This window comes from Clytia hemisphaerica, unplaced genomic scaffold, assembly GCF_902728285.1.
Source record: "Clytia hemisphaerica strain Z4C2 unplaced genomic scaffold, Clytia hemisphaerica genome assembly, whole genome shotgun sequence".
Taxonomy (NCBI): domain Eukaryota; kingdom Metazoa; phylum Cnidaria; class Hydrozoa; order Leptothecata; family Clytiidae; genus Clytia; species Clytia hemisphaerica.
In genome coordinates, this window is record NW_027103890.1 from 133,619 (window position 1) to 152,847 (window position 19,229).

The window sequence follows — 19,229 nt, forward strand, 5'->3', positions numbered from 1 at the left end:
TCCAGTTCCAGAAATTGCATTTTTTTCGGTATAACTATTCTATCTCTTAACATCAACAAATTGTTCAATATTGTCAAATTAGTTCTATGCTCTCAGTATGGTGAATACTGGTTGCGATTTATTAGCCAGTCATTATGAATGTGATATTGAACTTCTTCTAATAGTTTTTCTGCTTTAGTTTCTTTGGAAATTTTAGTAAGCATTTCGTTGGAGGCTGGTAAGGTAGTCATAACGTTTCACGTGAATTTTAATTTCTTGTTCATAAATAATATCACTTTCTGATAGTTTTGAGCATGGTGTTCGCGAGAACGCATCTGCATCTATAAAGGTTTTTGCCTAGTACGTATGATGCTGTAAAATTAAATTTTAACATTCTCATTCTTTGAATCCGGGGTGATAGTTCAGAAATAAGTTTAGTGTTAAAAATAGGAATGAGGGGCTTATGATCGCTTTCTAAATTGAAATGTTGTAGTCCTTGTAGGACGTTAGAATGTTATCTATTTCGTAGGATATCTATTTCGACTTTGCCAAGGCCTTCGATACAGTTCCACACCGCAGATTACTCATCATTATCAAGAAACTCGACGCATACGGTATCAAAGGATACACGTTAGACTGGATCAAATCCTTTCTGTCGGATCGTTATCAGTATGTCAAGGTAAATGGTAAACTATCCAAGGAAGGTAAAGTACTCAGCGGTGTCCCACAGGGAAGTGTTCTTGGTCTATTACTTTTTGTGTTATATATCAACGATCTACCTGAGGTTACAAGCTCTGATATGTACCTCTTTGCAGACGACACTAAGCTTGTTGAGGAAATAATTAGTGCTGAATATGGAAAGATGGTCAAAGGACTGGCTACTCGGATTCCACCCAGATAAATGCCACGTGCTAACACTGGGAAAATTTTGGAACATCAAACATGCCCATCAATACAACATAGACGAGTTAATCCTGGAGCACGTGGATCAAGAAAAAGATCACGGAGTGATTATCGTCGGGGAACTGAATTTTGAAGAACACATCTTTGGTAAAATCAAGAAAACTAACTCAATCGTTGGTCTGATCAGCAGAAGTTTTGACTTTCTTTCACCAGAAATACTCCGCACTCTTTTTATAGCGTTTGTCTGACCTCATCTTGAGTACGCTGAAGCCGTTTGGTCTCCACGACTCATCAAACACATCGATGCCATCGAGAGTGTTCAGCGAAGGGCCACGAGACTGGTTAGCGGGTACAAGAACAAATCTTACGAATACCGTCTCCGTAAGATTAACCTTCCGACACTGAAAATCAGACGTAAAATTGGCGATATGGTTGAAGTATATAAACATCTTCACGTTTATGATAAATCATCGGCCTGTCAAAAGTTCCAAAACGTCGGCACGACTACGAACTACAAAGAAACTTTGCAAATGATGGTGTCAGAGGGTATCAAACAAATTCGTTGTTCTACAGAAGTATTGACATATGGAATGGTCTTGGAGCTGATGTTGTAGCTGCAACATCTGTCGCCAACTTCAAAGAAAAATTGCTCACAGAATGGGAAAAAGATCTTTCATAGATGTCGATAGACCTGGGAAATTATTACTGTAAATAAATAAATTGTAAATATAAGTTTATTCTCGTCATTCCCCACGTAGCAACTAATATCTCTAACTCTATGGGACAGTAGTTTTTCTTACTTCTGGATAGGACTCTTGAAGCACAATCAACAGGCTTCCAATCGTCTTTATGTTTCTGGTGTAGTATTACACTTATTCCGTTGAGTAGATTCCCATATGTCCTTATTTCATTATCTTTAGTCGGATCATATAGAGCCAGGGTTTTCGGGGACGATAACACTTTTTTAACCTCGTTAAAAGTTTTTGTGTGATTTTCCGTCCATAGAAAGTCATTCTTCACACTAAGCAATCCTCGAAGTGGTTCAGCTGATTTAGACAATTTTGGACAAAAACGAGATAGTTGTTGTGCCATTCCTAGGAAGCGTCTAAGCTCTGTAACATTTTGTGGGTTGGGGAAAAGGCTTATTGATTTTACACGTTCGTTTAGTGGCTTTTCTCCTTCTGATAATATAGCAAATTCCAAAAACTCTACTCTGACCTTGCTAAATTCACATTTGTCAGCATTTAAAGTAACTCTGTTGTCCTTCATTCGTCCTAAAAGTTTTTTCAATCTACTATTATGATCATGATTTCTTCTTCTATTGGATGACACCAGTCTGTTGGTTGTTCTACTTTTTCGATAACTCCCATCTGCAGCATGCGATCAATCTCCATTCGCAATGGTTCCAGTAACGGACTTTGAACTTTTCTCGGTGCAGATAATGTGGAATGGTGTGGCTGAGTCGTCGACATCAATGTGAAATAGCCCTCCTTTCACTTGCCCTAGACCCCCAAAATCTCTTTATAATATTTTACAAAGTCATTTTCACTGTTTATAATTTTATTTTTGTTCTACTTTTGGTCTTCCACCAAGTTGATTCCTGATATGATTGTAACAAGCTCCATAGCTTCAATTCCTGGTTGTCCCAGTAGTGGAGTGGGTACTTGGTCACAGACATATATCACTTAAAACATTGACTTTTTCCCAATTCAGGCTCGTAACGAAACACCCGTGTCATTTAAATCTATGCTTATCAGGTCCAACTAACTTTCGATCAAGTTTACTCAAATTTTTCAGCTGGATTCCAAATAAAGAAAAATGTTTTTTTTTCCAATAACTGAAACTCTGCGGCAGTGTCGATCTTCATTTTGATTTTGATCAAAGTAACTCTATTTACTTTGATTTTAGAATTTGTCTTCTCTATCTTCATTGCAACTTGATATTTGTTCTGATTGCTGTTCGTTGATCTTGTCACTTCCCCCAAGAAAAAAGCTCCTATCTCGCTTTCCTCCCCTTGAATATAAAGTCTGTATTATTACTATCCCTATTCCAGGTTTTATTTGATGGCCCTTTACACACTGAACTTTTAGAGAAATGATTAGAACCTTCACATCGAAAACATTTCTTTTCCCTCGCTAGGCGATGCACTCAGTGGAAGGGTGTGGTTCTAAGGTGTTTGGGTGCGAAGCGTATCAGTGGAAGGGTGTGGTTCTAACGCGTTTTGGGTGCGAGGCGTATCAGTGAAGGGTCTAGGTTCTAACGCGTTTTGGGTGCGAAGCGTATCAGTGGAAGGGTGTGGTTCTAAGGTGTTTTGGGTGCGAAGCGTATCAGTGGAAGGGTGTGGTTCTAAGGTGTTTTGGGTGCGAAGCGTATCAGTGAAGGGTCTAGGTTCTAACGCGTTTTGGGTGCGAAGCGTATCAGTGGAAGGGTGTGGTTCTAAGGTGTTTTGGGTGCGAAGCGTATCAGTGAAGGTCTAGGTTCTAACGCGTTTTGGGGGCGCGAAGCGTATCAGTGGAAGGGTGTGGTTCTAAGGTGTTTTGGGTGCGAAGCGTATCAGTGGAAGGGTGTGGTTCTAACGCGTTTTGGGTGCGAGGCGTATCAGTGAAGGGTGTGGTTCTAAGGTGTTTTGGGTGCGAAGCGTATCAGTGGAAGGGTGTGGTTCTAAGGTGTTTTGGGTGCGAAGCGTATCAGTGGAAGGGTGTGGTTCTAAGGTGTTTTGGGTGCGAAGCGTATCAGTGGAAGGGTGTGGTTCTAACGCGTTTTGGGTGCGAGGCGTATCAGTGAAGGGTCTAGGTTCTAACGCGTTTTGGGTGCGAAGCGTATCAGTGGAAGGGTCTAGGTTCTATAACGCGTTTTGGGTGCGAAGCGTATTTGTGGAAGGGTGTGGTTCTAAGGTGTTTTGGGTGCGAAGCGTATCAGTGAAGGGTCTAGGTTCTAACGCGTTTTGGGTGAGAAGCGTATCAGTGAAAGGGTGTGGTTCTAAGATGTTTTGGGTGCGAAGCGTATCAGTGAATGGTCTAGGTTCTAACGCGTTTTGGGTGCGAAGCGTATCAGTGGAAGGGTGTGGTTCTAAGGTGTTTTGGTGCGAAGCGTATCATGAAGGGTCTAGGTTCTAACGCGTTTTGGCGCGAAGCGTATCAGTGGAAGGGTGTGGTTCTAAGGTGTTTTGGGTGCGAAAGCGTATCAGTGGAAGGGTGTGGTTCTAAGGTGTTTTTGGGTGCGAAGCGTATCAGTGAATGGTCTAGGTTCTAACGCGTTTTGGGTGCGAAGCGTATCAGTGAAGGGTCTAGGTTTAACGCGTTTTGGGTGCGAAGCGTATCAGTGAAGGGTGTGGTTCTAAGATGTTTTGGGTGCGAAGTGTATAAGTGAAGGGTCTAGGTTCTAACGCGTTTTGGGCGCGAAGCGTATCAGTGGAAGGGTGTGGTTCTAAGGTGTTTTGGGTGCGCGTATCAGTGAATGGTCTAGGTTCTAACGCTTTTGGGTGCGAAGCGTATCAGTGAAGGGTCTAGGTTCTAACGCGTTTTGGGTGCGAAGCGTATCAGTGGAAAGGGTGTGTTCTAAGATGTTTTGGGTGCGAAGCGTATCAGTGAAGGGTCTAGGTTCTAACGCGTTTTGGGCGCGAAGCGTATCAGTGGAAGGGTGTGGTTCTAAGGTGTTTTGGGTGCGAAGCGTATCAGTGGAAGGGTGTGGTTCTAACGCGTTTTGGGTGCGAGGCGTATCAGTGAAGGGTCTAGGTTCTAACGCGTTTTGGGTGCGAAGCGTATCAGTGGAAGGGTCTAGGTTCTATCACCCTCGACCCCATGGCTTATCTAACCCCCTTACGCTATTGATGATTCTGATGGACGCGTTGACGGGGGATATAAGCCCTGGTACACATAGAAAACGAAAGTGATTTCAGGGGTGTACGCGAATCGGATGTTGATTAGCAAAGTCCCATAATGACGGATAGGAAAAAAAATCTTGTCCGAACTACGGATGGTTTATATCATTTTTCAACAAAAACAAATACAAACTAGCCACAACCAGACTGTCAAAATGTTTGAGCCAAGCTGTTTCTCCAAAGCAAAACAGAATATGCAAGAGGATCACTTGTCACTTTCTTGATTTCTTTCTCATTGAATATGAAGAATGTTCTTCTGATCAAGCAAAATGCCTTTGGAATTTCATACTGCTAACGAACACTATAGAGGGAACTAAACAAATTTGATGCTGATTTTCTACTGTCTGCTGCTGAATGAATAAAAAGACATAAGGACAGAAGAACTATGTAAAAGGTCCTATGTCTACGTATAAATATATCTCTGGTACTGATGTCAGCTAGCACTCAATGGCTGAATGTCAATTGTGTTCATCGATCTGGTTGGATGAATTGGAAGTTGCCTTCTTTAGAAGTGGGAGTTTTAATGACATATCCATAAAATGAAATGGACTTATATGGATTGAATAATAAAGTATTATAAGATTATAATCTGTGTATACCTACAACTGAACTTGGCTTTACTTTTTATGTCCTTGTATAACTTTGTGTGCGTAACCTGATGCCTTACCCAAGTGGCAGTACAAATATGGATTGACGTGAAATGTATATAATGAGATATGGATTTGAATAGCGATAAATGATAATGACTGAATGATATTTGGGGAACGTCTTTTGACGCCTGAGTGAAACTACCTGATACCAATGACTGACAGTGTTGAACGTTAAATGGGAATGGTGACTACTAATTTTTATCATTTTGGCACTTGAGAATATTTTTCAACATTTTTTCAAAATACACCTGAATGATAATTATATAAACAGATATAAACACAATGCCATTATGTACATTTTGGACTGATAATAAACTTGCCAAAATTGGAAATAAATATATAATTTTTATTTTGTACAAACTTTGAATATTTCAACCTTTTGGCAATAAACAAAAAGGCAATAATCATGTTACTCAGTACAATTTTAAACTTTTATGTTTGTCAAATGTTTTGAATATTTCTAAAGATCGAACAAATTTTTCAAACAAATTCAGAAGATTGAATCAAAAATGAATTTTCAGATTAGTTCAAGCTATATTTTGATCCAAATGATTTGGAAATTTATGACAAATAACCTTTTTGTTTTGGAAAGTACAAACTTCTTGACTTTCTTCCAAGATTTCTACATTATTCTGTTTTTTTTTAAGGAAAATAAGTTTCTTCCATAGAAAATAGAAATTTGTTGACTTTTTCTTGTATTTTTAAAGGAAAATATCTCTGTGTTTTTCATCTTTGTATTAAGGATAACTGTTTATGTTTTGAAAGAAAATGATTTTTCTGCATTTTTCAAGAAAAATGTCTCTGTATTCTTATAGGAAACTCAATTTTTGTATTTTGCAAGGAAACTTACGTCTGACTAGCAGTTTGCTTTGAATTGTGGTAAAATTTGAAAAATTGAAAGACATTTTTTTTTTACTTTTAATAAAAAGTACCTACCTAAAACTACCTGATACCAATGACTGACAGTGTTGAACGTTTAAATGGGAATGGTGACTACTAATTTTTATCATTTTGGCACTTGAGAATATTTTTCAACATTTTTTCAAAATACACCTGAATGATAATTATATAAACAGATATAAACACAATGCCATTATGTACATTTTGGACTGATAATAAACTTGCCAAAATTGGAAATAAATATATAATTTTTATTTTGTACAAACTTTGAATATTTCAACCTTTTGGCAATAAACAAAAAGGCAATAATCATGTTACTCAGTACAATTTAAACTTTTATGTTTGTCAATGTTTTGAATATTTCTAAAGATCGAACAAATTTTCAAACAATTCAGAGATTGAATCAAAAATGAATTTTCAGATTAGTTCAAGCTCTTTTATTTTGATCCAAATGATTTGGAATTTATGACAATAACCTTTTTGTTTTGGAAAGTACAAACTTCTTGACTTTCTTCCAAGATTTCTACATTATTCTGTTTTTTTTTAAGGAAAATAAGTTTCTTCCATAGAAAATAGAAATTTGTTGACTTTTTCTTGTATTTTTAAAGGAAAATATCTCTGTGTTTTTCATCTTTGTATTAAGGATAACTGTTTATGTTTTGAAAGAAAATGATTTTTTCTGCATTTTTCAAGAAAAATCTCTGTATTCTTATAGGAAACTCAATTTTTGTATTTTGCAAGGAAACTTACGTCTGACTAGCAGTTTGCTTTGAATTGTGGTAAAATTTGAAAAATTGAAAGACATTTTTTTTTTACTTTTAATAAAAAGTGATCCTCTCTTAGCAAATTTTCTTACCAAACTTTTTTTCTTTCAAAGAAATAGAAATCATTTACTACACTTCCCCCCTTTTCTATTTTCAGACTGCTCAAGAAACTAATTTCTTATTTCTAAATTTCTAAAGTAAAAACTTGCTAATTTCCTACAAGGTTGGTCACCCAGAAAGTTTTACAAGAATGTGATGAGATTTGTTAAAAATCAATCAAAGTTTGCTGCCCCTTTTCCATGGTTTTCCTTAATTTCCAGTCTCCTAGGAAATTTTTTTTTCCTTTTTTCAGGATCTTGCTTGTTTCGTCCAAAAATCCTGCAACAAAAAAAAAGAATATAATATTGCCAAACAACAGCATAAAAATTTTACCTGAGGACAGGATAATTTTTTGGAATGAACAGGTTGATATCGCAGATTTGGGTTCCACTTGAAAAGCTTTATTAGGTCTTTTAAAAATCAAACCTATTAAATTATTATTATTAGTTTGTTGAAAGATAAAGATTGACATGGAAAGCTTCAAATAATAAAAGGGACACTTTACAGGGTGGCCAGCGATTTTAGTCATTGAAAATCAAGTATATTCAAGTACTTTTTGGAGCATTTTCGATAATTTTCAAGTATATCTTTGCTATTTTCAAGTATATGAAGGTGCAAAATTCAAGTACATTCAAGTATATTTTGAACTTTACGTATGGTGCTTCGTTAGAATAGGGATATCCGGATCCTCAATTTGCCAGAAATTTTATGGGCTTCCCTTTCTTAAAAATATTATGACAAAATTGTGTGCACAAAATAATGTCACTGATGCCAGAATTATTTTGACATTTTCTCAAATTAAACAACAGATCAAAATGTGCTCTAGAAACTAGTGGATTTATGACACCATGGCGTACTACAGCGGTTGTCTAATTTCTAGAATTTTATTACTAACAGCTTACGCAGCAAGGTTGTCAAATCAGAAGATTTGGTTGCGAGCGAAGTGGGTAGAATTTCTTTTGCAATTCTAAGTAGTAGGAAGAAATTTTCCGATATTTCCAGAATGTTTTCTAGAGACTATCAGAAATATTTTCTTCAAATATCAGACTTCAAGACTTTTAAGACATTTCCAGTTCGAGCAGACGAAGAAACTGTGTAATTAAGAGTTTAGTCAATTCAGTCAAATCAAAAACTTTGCTGAAAAATTGACATTTTCCCAATTTTCAACTTCTTATTTCTAGAATCATTTCCCTATGGCTCACTGCTCCCAGAAGGTTTATTTTCTAGCAAGAGTTTTTAACATAGAAAATTGGCGAGCACTTTTCATGTAGCACTTTTCATGTCACTACCTTTCAAACTTTTCAAAAATACCACCATCAATTTTAGATAGGTCAAGTGTCCTGATATTAGTGGGTTTCATGATTACTTGGAGGACCCACCATGGTTGGGTCCGACAAAGAAAATTTTGAAAAATAGGGATTCAAAGATTGGCTAAAACCATCAATTTCAAGGGACTCTAGAAAGAAATTTCCTGACTTTTCCCTGACTTTTGAAGAATTTTACAAAAATTCCCTGGCTTTTCCATGTTTTCCCTGACTTTTTCTAAAAATAGCCCTTTTTCCAGGTTTTCCAGGTTTTCCCTGACCGCTTTAGCATTAGCCTGCACAATTCATTTACCATGGGCTCCATTTTTCAGCAGTAGCTTGATTTGCAAATATCAGATATCCATTTGGCAGAAAAAGAGTGGAAATGTGCACATTGGATATATTCTTTCAATACATGCTCCAAAGGCTAGATTTTTGAAATTCTCAATGAGGGTTATATTGCAGTAAATAACTTGAGCTGAAGAATATCTAAGATTCTACTTTTACTTTTTGTATGCTCCAAAGGCTAGATTTTTGAAATTCTCAATGAGGGTTATCTTGCAGTAAATAACTTGAGCTGAAGAATATCTAAGATTCTGCTTTTACTTTTTTTCATTTTTTGTATGCCCATTAAGGTTCATCTTTTTTTAAAAAGCCATATCAAATAGGTTAAGTGAATAAGACCAACCAAGAATGTCTAACCTTACAAATAGGGTACAATACATTGTTATCAGGAGGACCCACCATGGTTGGGTCCGAATAGAAAATTTTGGAAAATTTATAATTCAAAACAGCCTGTAAGAGCCCTGGAAATAGAAGATTTGATTGAAAAAAGAAATTCAAGTATTTTCAAGTATTCCAATTTATCATTTTCAAGTATATACTGGAAAAATGGGCATTTTTTCAAAAACCCCAGTATAATCAAGTACCAATATTTTTTCCAGTATATTCAAGTATTTTCAAGTATTTCCAGTATCGCTGGCCACCCTGTTATATAAAATAAATAAAACTTTCATTCTCTAGTAAGATAATTCTTGTTAGCTGTTAGCCTTAAATGAACTACAATTTTGAAAAATTACCTTGTGCAAGGATTATTAAAACGGATTAAAATACAATTACAAACAACAATCAATATTATTATGTTGTATAAAAATTCCTTTAACACCTCTTTTACACTCAATTTTCATATTTTGGATAATTTCATAATTTTGTAAAGAGATCCTGTGAAAAGTCAATTTAAAATTTCTGTGCACTGTTACGCATACATTAAAGGAAGAAATTTTGGCCGAAAAGTTCCCGCCAAATTTAAATTTTCTCAAATCGATTTTTCACTATTTAGACGTCATAAAAGGGGGATTTCAAACATGTTCACCTTAATTTTAATCCTTGAAACCCATCATGGCCAAATTAAATTCCGCCAAAAATTCTTCTTTAATGTAATTTCAATATTACAATTTTTTCTATTCTCTGTAAAAGATTACCTGTTACCATTACGGTAGTATTATTTTTTTTGTTCAGTATTCTTGAATAGAAAAAATCTAATCTTGACAAAATCAATTCCAGCAGAAAATCTTACTATTTCACGAAATTATAATTTCCATCATGCAAAATTTTTGACTTTGATACAAGATTCTTGCAGAATCCCTCCAGTAGCGTAGACAAGAGGGGCGCGCAAAATTTGTGTAGAAGAGCAGACTTTCATGGCATAGTAATCTATTCATAACATAAAAATATAATTACTGTGTCATAAAAATCTGCTCTCCTACACAAATTTTGTGCCCCTCCTGTCTGCGGTACTGCCCTCTAGAAAATCTGGAAATAACCCAAAAACTTGAATGTGTTATTTTTGGAGAATAATTATACTTTTGGGCAAAATTAGTATTTTTAATATAATTGATGTAATTAGCATGCAAGATCTGAAGATAAACTTACCGTCAATGGCTCTAACTTGGGACAGTCTGATAAAAATGGGACAGCAATTTGGCCATCATTTTACAGAACCTCCAAGTCATTTAATTAACATAGTCGCAAATCTCATAGAAAACAAACTTTGTTGTCAAGAGAGATTTAGCAGTAAGTGAAAATACAGACCAGAAAGTCAACCATCCCATTATATGACCACTTGTCCCAAGTTAGAGCCGTTGACGGTACACAGGAAAAAATTCAGAAAAATTCCTTGTGACTTTTTGTTGAATTCACATTGAATCTAGGTGAAAAGTTGCAACCTTTCTACAATTCACAGCTTTTTTGAGTGAATTATTGAATGATTACAGCTTTTCACCATGAATTCACTATAAAATGTCATGGTGATTTTCTCGTAAATCTTATCATTTGATGTCCACAATATAATATATAAACAATGGCCATATTATTGCAAAAATCCTTTCAGTGTCTTTGGCTGCCAAATGTATAAATACTACGATCCATGTACAACTGTTTGCAGGACAAAAATGTCATTCTAAAATTTTAAACATGTACGTTAACACCAAATTATTGAGCAATGTTAATTTAGCAACCAGAAATACCAGGGCTAAAAAAACACAGTAATCTCTCAGAGTTTTTTATAACTCAATTCAACGAAAATGAAGTTCATTCCATAAATTGGTTGATGCTACGTTAAATCTCATCTGATAAATTCATTCTTCAGTTCGCCAGTGTTGCACATCTTTCACAGCGGCAAAAAAGCAGCTGCCATGATGTATGTGATTTGATAAATACCCTTTTAGGTTTACTCGGTTGACATTACTGCATGGGCTGTCTGGTGGGGCTGGTTATATAAGACATAGTAGTCAATCAGCTACTCTTCAAATTGCCATTGGAAAATAATAAGCATGAGATTTGTTTTATTCTAACAACTTCTCTAAAAATAAAGAACAAAAAGCTCATAATTAACAGCAACTAAATTCAGGGCTGAAATTAGGACCTGCTGTCTGAGTCTAAACATGACTAAAGTCAGTCAAAGGGAAATATAGGCAAAAGTCAAATCAGATAACCAAAACAACACACCATCCACATCCAGAAAAACATTAACATTTATGATGATTTTGACTGAATTAGATAATTTTGAGCCATTAAAACTAAAACTAACACAGACAGTTTAATTGATATATAGTGTAAATTTTTATTGAAAGAAAAACAGTCAAAGTCCAGGCCAGTTATTAGTCCAACACTCCAACACTTGCTTCCCATCCATCAAAAACGAGAAACCAACTTTTCAAGATATTGGTTTTCATTGCCGTGGTCGTACAGGGTAAAGCTATTCACAGTATTTTGATGAAAATTATCCTAGTAAGTGCGTTCGCAGCTCGATTTTCTGTCTTCCCGAAATCTTTCTCTCACTCACTCAGCCAGAGTCCAAAGGTCGAAAAATATCAAGATTCTTGATATTTTCTCTTCTAAAGTACCAGGGCCCTAAACGATTCCTCCAATTATACGGTACTGGCCTCTTTAAGTCGCAGAATCGTTTATCGGCCCTGGCTCGCGAGGGTGAGGTTCTATAACGCGTTTTGGGTGCGAAGCGTATTTGTGGAAGGGTGTGGTTCTAAGGTGTTTTGGGTGCGAAGCGTATCAGTGAAGGGTCTAGGTTCTAACGCGTTTTGGGTGCGAAGCGTATCAGTGAAAGGGTGTGGTTCTAAGATGTTTTGGGTGCGAAGCGTATCAGTGAATGGTCTAGGTTCTAACGCGTTTTGGGTGCGAAGCGTATCAGTGGAAGGGTGTGGTTCTAAGGTGTTTTGGGTGCGAAGCGTATCAGTGAAGGGTCTAGGTTCTAACGCGTTTTGGGCGCGAAGCGTATCAGTGGAAGGGTGTGGTTCTAAGGTGTTTTGGGTGCGAAGCGTATCAGTGGAAGGGTGTGGTTCTAAGGTGTTTTAGGTGCGAAGCGTATCAGTGAATGGTCTAGGTTCTAACGCATTTTGGGTGCGAAGCGTATCAGTGAAGGGTCTAGGTTCTAACGCGTTTTGGGTGCGAAGCGTATCAGTGGAAGGGTGTGGTTCTAAGATGTTTTGGGTGCGAAGTGTATAAGTGAAGGGTCTAGGTTCTAACGCGTTTTGGGCGCGAAGCGTATCAGTGGAAGGGTGTGGTTCTAAGGTGTTTTGGGTGCGAAGCGTATCAGTGAAGGGTCTAGGTTCTAACGCGTTTTGGGTGCGAAGCGTATCAGTGGAAGGGTGTGGTTCTAAGGTGTTTTGGGTGCGAAGCGTATCAGTGGAAGGGTGTGGTTTAAGGTGTTTGGGTGCGAAGCGTATCAGTGGAAGGGTGTGGTTCTAAGGTGTTTTGGGTGCGAAGCGTATCAGTGAATGGGTGTGGTTCTAGCGCATTTTGGGTGCGAAGCGTATCAGTGGAAGGGTGTGGTTCTAAGGTGTTTTGGGTGCGAAGCATATCAGTGAAGGGTCTAGGTTCTAACGCGTTTTGGGCGCGAAGCGTATCAGTGGAAGGGTGTGGTTCTAAGGTGTTTTGGGTGCGAAGCGTATCAGTGGAAGGGTGTGGTTCTAAGGTGTTTTGGGTGCGAAGCGTATAAGTGAAGGGTCTAGGTTCTAACGCGTTTTGGGCGCGAAGCGTATCAGTGGAAGGGTGTGGTTCTAAGGTGTTTTGGGTGCGAAGCGTATCAGTGAAGGGTCTAGGTTCTAACGCGTTTTGGGTGCGAAGCGTATCAGTGGAAGGGTGTGGTTCTAAGGTGTTTTGGGTGCGAAGCGTATCAGTGGAAGGGTGTGGTTCTAAGGTGTTTTGGGTGCGAAGCGTATCAGTGAAAGGGTGTGGTTCTAGCGCATTTTGGGTGCGAAGCGTATCAGTGGAAGGGTGTGGTTCTAAGGTGTTTTGGGTGCGAAGCGTATCAGTGAAGGGTCTAGGTTCTAACGCGTTTTGGGCGCGAAGCGTATCAGTGGAAGGGTGTGGTTCTAAGGTGTTTTGGGTGCGAAGCGTATCAGTGGAAGGGTGTGGTTCTAAGGTGTTTTGGGTGCGAAGCGTATCAGTGAATGGTCTAGGTTCTAACGCGTTTTGGGTGCGAAGCGTATCAGTGAAGGGTCTAGGTTCTAACGCGTTTTGGGTGCGAAGCGTATCAGTGGAAGGGTGTGGTTCTAAGATGTTTTGGGTGCGAAGCGTATCAGTGAAGGGTCTAGGTTCTAACGCGTTTTGGGCGCGAAGCGTATCAGTGGAAGGGTGTGGTTCTAAGGTGTTTTGGGTGCGAAGCGTATCAGTGGAAGGGTGTGGTTCTAACGCGTTTTGGGTGCGAGGCGTATCAGTGAAGGGTCTAGGTTCTAACGCGTTTTGGGTGCGAAGCGTATCAGTGGAAGGGTCTAGGTTCTATAACGCGTTTTGGGTGCGAAGCGTATCAGTGGAAGGGTGTGGTTCTAAGGTGTTTTGGGTGCGAAGCGTATCAGTGAAGGGTCTAGGTTCTAACGCGTTTTGGGTGCGAAGCGTATCAGTGAAAGGGTGTGGTTCTAAGATGTTTTGGGTGCGAAGCGTATCAGTGAATGGTCTAGGTTCTAACGTGTTTTGGGTGCGAAGCGTATCAGTGGAAGGGTGTGGTTCTAAGGTGTTTTGGGTGCGAAGCGCATCAGTGAAGGGTCTAGGTTCTAACGCGTTTTGGGTGCGAAGCGTATTAGTGAAACTGGGTGGAGAATTAGGCGGGGTCTACTTTGGGTCAGTAAATTTACCTTTGGGCGCCAAGCGTATCAGTCACTCTCACTGATAGGCTTGGTGCCCATGGGCCCTGTAATGTCAACCTGATCCAGAAATTCAGAAAAGCTGTTACGGCACTTAAAGATGATATTGACTTATAATGTATTTTTTTAGATGATTTGTTTTTACATTTTAATTTCTTTTGTGTTCTTTTGTATTTTAGACAACTTTTCTATATGTATACAATTAGTTACGAATGTTTTTTTATTTGGAAAAAAAGAGAATAAAATGACGAAGTCGATGATGAAGACTAAAAACCTAGTCCTACTCTCTCTTTCTCTCTCTCTCTCTTTGTTATATAAAGGATCCTTTTATGAATTATCTCAGAGTCATCAAGAAGGAATCGAATAAGAGGAAAATGCTGATTTTGCAGATTTTTAACTGGAAAATATTCTTAATAGAAAATTATTAAATAAGGGTTAGTGACTGAGATTTCAAGAAAACCAGATGGTAATTAGGCACAAAATAACATAAAAACATGATTGATTTTGCTCTGTTTCCCTGCTATTTAAGAAAATAAGACCTATAGTTACTTTTTGGGGAAAATAATAGGAATAGAATAAGATAAATTTTCAAAAAAAGAAGAAATCAATGTTTTCAGCATTCTATGCAAAATAGAAAATAAAGATCTGAAAAGAATTTTTTTTCATAGCAGAAGGCGCGGATTTGGAAACCTAACCGATGGTTTAATATATTTTTAGTATTTTTCCCCTTTTAATTTTAATTTTCAATTTATTGCGTATGCAAAAGTTATTTCTTCTTGGTAATTTTCCCAGTGTTATATTACTATTATATTATACACAAAATTTGATTAAAATCTATTTTTGTACAACGTGGATTAAAAACGAAACCGACGAACAAGTCTATTCAATTTTTGTAAAAAAATTATTGAAAAAATGAAATATATAGTAAAAAAAATAAAAACTCAATCATTTTCACATTTTCCTTTTTTTGTTTCACTACCCACACATAACTTTCAAATTATTAATTCTTAAGAACTTGGAAGAAAAACAAATATTTTGTTCAGCTGAAGCACGAGATTGAAAAAAATAAAACTTTATCCAGGTCATCAAATTCTGTTCATGGTGGATTGACCCACGATTTCGGTGTACGGGGGGGGGGGGTCGCAAACACCAAAATACCAATAACTTGGATCACGATCAACACCGCGGCAGTAAAAATTTGTCACCGCAGGGTACGTTTGACGTTTGACACCGAAAAACCGGCACTTTTCTCTTTAAATACCAAATACCAATAGTAAAAAAAGGCTAACACCGCCACACCGTCGAACCCGTACATCCCGTATACAACCCCTATATAACCCAATGCAACTTCCTGTTTGTTTTTTATCTAGAAAAGGAGGTGGACCTTGTGTATGGATGCGAGCACAATACACACCATATCACAGACCCACTGGGACTCCAATCCACTGGAAAAATTTGCCAAAACCAATCCTCACTGCAAAACATTATGCTATTTTTTCCCTCACCACTGAATCTTCTGATTTGAATACAAAATAATTGGAATTCCCAGCCATAAAAATATGGGAAATCAATTCCCATCTACTTTCAAGACATCATGTAATGGTACCTGTCTTTCCACTTTTATATACAATTCAAGTAATACTACTCTCGGGCACCTAATAAACGGAGGGGGGGTGGGTATGGAATAAGCTGGGTGGATCGAAAAATTCTCAAAACTTAATAAAGGTGGGGGGGGGGTACAAATTTTTTGTAAGAAGGCCGATACAGCAAAATTAGGATATAAAGAGTGAGATTTCAAAAACATTTTCCCAAAAATTGATAAGCGGAGGATGGAATAAGAATATCCTAGATGGATAATTTTTGGAGACATCAATTAACAGGGGGCGCTTATTAGGTACCCGAGAGTACCGTTATGACGGGTGATGATACATAACACTAATCAAGTATGATACCTAGATAAAATTTTGATATTGAACCTCAGTGTTCATATAAAACAATTCTAAAAAGAAAATTGTACACTTTGTATACTTTTTTTTCAAAATTTTTGAAGCCTTCGGATGTTCTTAACTTTATGAATTTTAAGACTAAAAATGTTCTTAAAATATTCTTATTTCCACCACCATTTGAGCATTTTTGTCGATTTTCCGAAGAAATTGGGTGTTTTAGAGTGCACAAAGACTTAAAATATTCTCAACTTATTCTTAAAGAAAGAAGTGTATGCTATCGAAAAAGCAAAGCATTACTCTTGTCTCCCGAATAGACGTCCCCCCCGCTAATTGTCAATCGAAAAAAAATCCACCCCCCGCCCTTATTAAGACTCCCCCTGTAATTAAATTCGAGTAATTCAATATTTTATTACAGTGTAGAAAGACCTTTAACTTGTGAAAATTTTCCTCTCCGTTAGTATTTGTTCTAATTTTACGTGTTTGTTTGTTAAGAGTTAATTTAATTTACAGTAATATATTTCTCAGGTCTATCGACCTCTATGAAATAATCATGCTTAACATTTTACAATTTTACAGTTGTAGGCGCATGGGCCTCTTAACCAGTCGTCTTTACAATATTTCATTTTCAGTAACAGGTTTGTTATAGATCTTCTTAAAGTAGAGTTTTGTCCGAGGACTTCCTCTAACCTTATATATCCAGTTGCCATCCTTTTGTAATTCTGTTTTCTCCTTTGCCTTCCTATGCCACTCTTTGATGGTTTCGCGTTCTTTCTTCGAAAAATCGTCGGATACTCTAAATTCGTCTTTCTCTAATTTGTGGACTGATGCCAGAATATGACGTTTCTCTTCTTCGTTCTTTAGCACGACTTTCAAGGGTCGCCATCTTTTTGTTTTGAACATTTCGTCCTTCCGAGCTCCTATTCTTTCTGCGCTGACGATGTTTACCTTTAATCCCATTTGGTTTTGTACAACTTCTTCAACATAACCCTTATCACCTACACGTTGTTCTTCTAGGTCTTCATCTTTGTTCTCTCCGAGGTTGTGAACAATGATATTGTTCTTTGTTAAGTTTAACCATCGTTCTTCTTCTTTCTCTTCTTTGATGAAATTCTTGATCTTTACCTCTTGTTTCTTTAGCTCATCTTTAGTAATGCTAGCGTATGTCTGTTGTTGCTTTGATTCTATATCGTGGTCTTTTTTCTTTAGCTCATCTTTAGCGATGCTAGCGTATGTCTGCTGTTGTTTGGATCCTTTAACGACATCATCTTTGTTTACAAGATCGTCGATCTTCTTCTCCAGTCTATCCAGTCTAGCGAAAACACATTGCTCATCTTGATCTTTCTCTTTACCTCCAGTATTTGTTGCCTTGTTATTGGTCGTTCTTTGTTTACTTGTTTTGAACTTCTCTAATAATATTGGCGTGACTGTGATGCATTTCGCACATTCGAATCTCCTTGCTTTGTACTGAAGGCAAATCTGTACTTGGTAGGCTGGAAGCTCCGAACAGGCATAATGAACAAATCTTTGACACTTCCTACACTGCAAGAGTTGCTTTTTTGTTGTTGAAATTGATATCAGTTAAAAAAATTACTTCTTCAAATTACCCCCCCCCCTCTTATTCCATCCCCCCGCTTATTAGAATTTAGAACATTTTCCTACCCCCATGCTTATTCGGACCCCCCGTCTATTCGGGAGACAAGAGTAATGAATCGGAAAAGGAAGCTAAAACACTTCCACCTCTTCAAACACGTATCAACCTCCCTGAAAGTAAGTGAAATGCAGAGAATCCGTTCACAATATTGTTAACACATAGTTATTTAAATGTACCCACGTTACAGGGTATAAATTTTTTTACCGGTTGAAAGATCGGGTAGGGTGACAGTGTTGATACATATTTCCTTCTTTTTTTTAATAATTTTTAAATATGAAGACGCCTACTACCTTTTTCCCTCTTTTTGTTTGATATTATATTTTGAACTACACACTTTTTTCATATAAGAACATTAACAGCTTGAAAGCTTTTGGTGTTCTTAACTTTTTGAGTTTCAAACCTAAAAATGTTCTTAACATGTTCTTATTTTCAACATTTTGTGAGTATTTTTTATTCATTTTCCTAAGAAATCGGGTGTTTTAGAGTGCACAAATCCTCAAAATGTTCTTAACTTGTTCTTAATATTGTGGCCATCGAAGTCCAAATCTTCTATCTTATATTATTTGTTCTTGTATAAACGACTGTGTCGAGTTTAAATAAGATGAGGAATAGAGGAAAATGAGAGCTCAACTAGGTGATAAAAATTGATTTCAATCTTTCGTCTTCATCATAGTGTTTTTCAAAACGATTGACGTCACTTAGATTAAGTGTGAAACAGCGTAAAAACTTTTTTTAGCTATTATCTGTTTTTATCGAGGAAACAAGTTCTTCTAAATTGCGTATTAATGAGGCTTGTCCTGTTTAAATATTAACATATAAAGCTTTAATCATAATTATAGCCCTCAAAATATATTTCTTAAAAGCTATTTTTGAACTTTTGACGTCAATCCATATATCGTGGTACAGGCCAACATCCCGAAATTGCATCATTGATGACATGCTCTTAACTTTTAAATTTGAGCAAACTCCTTTTCACACTTAGTCCCACTGAGATGAGGAAATAAGAAAATCGTTCTTTTCCTAGCTGTCTTTTTTTAGCGAATGGGTGAGGATAACGAAAAAAAAGTTTTGTCAATCTTAATAGAACGAAAAACCAACCACGCAAAAAGCATTCAAGATTTATTGGCGTTTTGACGTGTTTCAGAATTCGAAATTTTGATTTAGCCTGAGATTTTGGTGGTCTATAAAATTTGACTTTTCTGAACCCTTCGCCTCTATTGGTCTAAAGATTTTCACAAATTAATTTGAATGATTTGAATGCTAAATAGACCGACTCTAGCTCCTACACACCACTGTGTCAATAAACCGGCAGTACTCCCATAGTATAAGAAAGCCGCGGCTGGAATATGTACCACATTGTCTTCTCAGTTTATTGCTGTTCCATCTCTGTCTCCGAGCTTTATAAGAACACCAAGATGCTCAGTTTATTATTGGTAGATAGCTTTTGAAATTTTTCTCTTATTTTCCTTCACAAAGAGTTTTTTTATTGCTAGATA

At 37.1% G+C, this 19,229-nt stretch overlaps 1 protein-coding gene across 1 annotated transcript in view; it reads left to right on the forward strand.

Annotated features, from left to right (window-relative positions):
* The first annotated feature begins 6,824 nt into the window (after positions 1–6,824).
* LOC136808574 (all trans-polyprenyl-diphosphate synthase PDSS1-like) overlaps positions 6,825–19,229 on the forward strand; it is a 176,056-nt gene continuing 163,651 nt past the window's right edge. The window contains exon 1 of the mRNA XM_067065104.1: positions 6,825–6,838. The gene's annotated coding sequence lies outside the window, so the exon portion shown is untranslated. The remainder of the gene's footprint in view (positions 6,839–19,229) is intronic.